The following is a 3,264-nucleotide window of genomic DNA, read 5'->3' as shown; positions in this document are numbered from 1 at the left end:
GGACTGGCCTGGTTTTCCAGTAGTGCCTACTGGGAATTGCACATGTGGGTATTGGGAGTACTGGGGGGATGCAGGGAGGAGGTGGTGTCTGGGGAGCAGAATGACATTGCTGAGGCCAAGTGACATCGCTGCTGACAGATGACATCTCGTGACAGCACTGCTCTGGCAGGTGGCACCGCCCTGATGACAGGTGACATCGCTGGTGGCAGGTGACATCACTGGTGACAGGCGACATCTCATGACAGGTGATGCCTCTGGTGATGGGTGGCGCTGCTCTGACAGGTGGTACTGCCCTGATGATAGGTGACATGGCTGGTGACAGGTGACATCACTGGTGACAGGTGACATCTGGTGACGGGTGCACTGCTCTGACAGGTGGCACTGCCCTGGTGACAGGTGATGCCTCTGGTGACAAGTGACATCTCTGGTGACTGGTGCACTGCTCTGACAGGTGGCACTGCCCTGGTGACAGGTGACACCTCTGGTGACAGGTGATGTCTCTGGTGACGGGCGGCACTGCTCTGACAGTGCTACTCAACTGTGGTGCCTTAGGTGACAGTCTGGCCCCATGATCCCTCAGGAAACGTGTGGGTCCCACACTGCCTGACAGTGCTACTCAACTGTGGTGCCTCAGGTGACGGTCTGGCCCCATGATCCCTCAGGAAACATGTGGGTCCCACACTGCCAAGGGCCGGGGGAGTGCGGTTGGAGATGGCATCCACTCAGGCAGTGTTGGGAAGACAGACTCCACCTGCTGCCTTCTCCAGGAACACGGAGGGCGGGTGAGGCAACTTGGAGTCCCTGGGAGTAGAGAACTGACTGCCCCTCCAGGCAGATGGCCACTGTCCCTCCTGGGGCAGGAGAAGGTTAAGGGGGACTCTGGGTAAAGACCCCATGGCTGGGGATGCATTTTCTCATTTCTTTATTCCTTTTCCTTCTCCATTGGAGGTTCTCTTTTTTGGTAATTCTATTGCGAGTCACAAGCTCTGGTATGAGAAAAATTCAGATGTGTGGCTTTGGGGACACAGAGGTGTGGCTTTGGCACACAGAGCCAGGCCCTTCTCCCAGGGAAGGGGAAGGGTTGGTGCTGCCTGGCCAGCCCCCTCTGTCTGTGGAGGAGAGGGTCAGGCAGGGACAGCACTGCCCTGTCTGCCAGTCCAGGCATGGCTGAGTGGTGGATGGACCCCTGCAGGTGGGGGCACCCTGCCTGGGAGGCCGGCCAGTCTTCCTGGATGTGCGCTTCCCCGGCAGGGCTTCATGCAGTGCCAGGAGCTGGGGGCTCAGTTCACACTCTGGGCACACTGTGCTGGGGTTGGCCCTGGAGGGCCAAGGTCAGCCCCTCCAAGAGGAAGTCAAAGGGCTAGGAGGATGAGGCCCCAGGGAATGTGGAGAGCTGAAGCCCCTCTCAGAGCAACCAGGAGGGTACTGCAGGGCTGTGGGAGGTGGGGGTCTAGGGGGGCCGGAAGCCCCTCTAAATCTCCCACTGATATAGTCTGGCTGTGTCCCCACCCAAATCTCATCTTGAATGGCAGCTCCCATAATTGTGTGTGGGTGAGAGGGACCCGCTGGGAGGTAACTGAATCACCGGGGCAGTTTCTTCATACTGTTCTGGCAGCAAGTCAGTCTCACGAGATGTGATGGTTTTAGAAGGGGAAGCCCCTCTCACTTGATTCCCTTTCACCTTGCCCCAGGACTGTGAGGCCTCCCCAGCCATGTGGAGCTGTGAGTCCATTAAATGTCTTTTTCTTTATAAATTACCCAGTCTTGGGTGTGTCTTTATCAGCAGCGTGAAACAGACTAACACACCCACCAAGGGACAACAGGTGGCTTTGTGGAGACCCCAGTGATGTCCACCTACTCTTCTTGCTCCAGACGACCCAGCACTTGAAGAGAGACAGCAGCTTCTGCTTCCCTCCTGGCACCATCTGGGGGGCTCCCGACCAGAGCATCTGGAGCAGGCGCCTGTGAGGAGCTGTTCCAGGAGGCCAGGGGGTGCCAGGGCAGGTGAGAGACCAGGGCTCCCACCCTGCGCCGGCCACTTGCCCAAAGAGCTGAGGCCTCCTGGGCGCTGAGAGGCTGTGGGCTCCTTCAAAGGAGGGACTGGAAGGAGGGGAGCCTTCGGCCTGGGGGGTCGTACCTGCCTCCCCATGATGCTGAGGAGTGCTGGGTGCAGGCAGCAGGTCAGGGCAGGGTGCAGGCTTGCAATGTGCCTGTGAAGGGCCAGAAGGGGCTGCCAAGTAAGCCACGCTGACCTAAGGGTTGTTTTGAGCTGAAACAGAAGTTGCAGAAGCACCTCCCCACCTCCCTTTTTCTTCCGTCCATAAGGAGAAGAATGCAGCTTTCTTCTGGCTCTGGAGAGCATCTTTCCTGTGGGGTGTTACCTCCCGTTTCGGGAAGGAAAGGCCGTCTCAGGGCCTGCGCTCTGTGAGGCTCCCGGCCACACAGACTTGTGTGCCTTCCCCCTCTCTTGTCTGCCAGTTTTACTTCTTGGGCCCAACCAAAAAACCCAGGAGGTAAAATGTTGCCTCCCCACCCACCATGGTCTGGAGGCTGGAGGAGACGGCGTGCTGGGGTAGCGTCTCGGTATTTTCTCTTTCACTCAGTACTGGCCAAACTCTCCCCACAAATCCCATGTTGAAGCTGTGACCTCGTGACCCTCAGGACCTCAGGATGTGAATGCACTTGGGCGTAGCGCTGTGGAGATCGCCAAGGTAAAGCGAGGCCATCAGAGTGGCCCTGACCCAGTGTGACTGGTGTCCTTATTAGAAAGGAGATGAGGACACAGCACACAGGACGACCACAAAGACGCAGGGAAGATGCCATCTCTGTACCAAGGAGAGAGGCCTCGGAGAACCAGCCCCGAGAGACACGTGACCCTGGACTTGTAGCCCAGCGCCAGAGGGAAGAGCTCCCGCTGTTGACGCTGCCCGCCGGGGAGTTCCAGCAAACCCCCACGCACCAGGGCAGTTCACACCCACCTGCCTGGAAAGGCCCAGAGCCCTGGCCACAGCAGGGTTTTGTCCTGGTGCTGTGTGGGTGGGGAGGGGGTGACAGGCAGTGTTTGCACCCCACTAGTGCCTGCCGGGGCCGCCTATGTCTTCCTGAGTGCATCTCTGTCCCCTTTGTCCTTGATAGGGAAAGAAAGACTCAAATATCCTGTCACAGAAGGAGACCAGCATCTGTGCTGAGGGAGCCGTGGTGAGGCCTGGTGCCAGTTCCCTACCCTGCCTGGTGGAGAGACCAGAGAAGAGAAAACGCAGAACC

This window comes from Cebus imitator, unplaced genomic scaffold (genome assembly GCF_001604975.1).
Source record: "Cebus imitator isolate Cc_AM_T3 unplaced genomic scaffold, Cebus_imitator-1.0 Scaffold703, whole genome shotgun sequence".
Lineage (NCBI taxonomy): Eukaryota > Metazoa > Chordata > Mammalia > Primates > Cebidae > Cebus > Cebus imitator.
The sequence above is the reverse complement of the archived record's forward strand: the minus strand, read 5'-3'. Positions refer to the sequence as shown.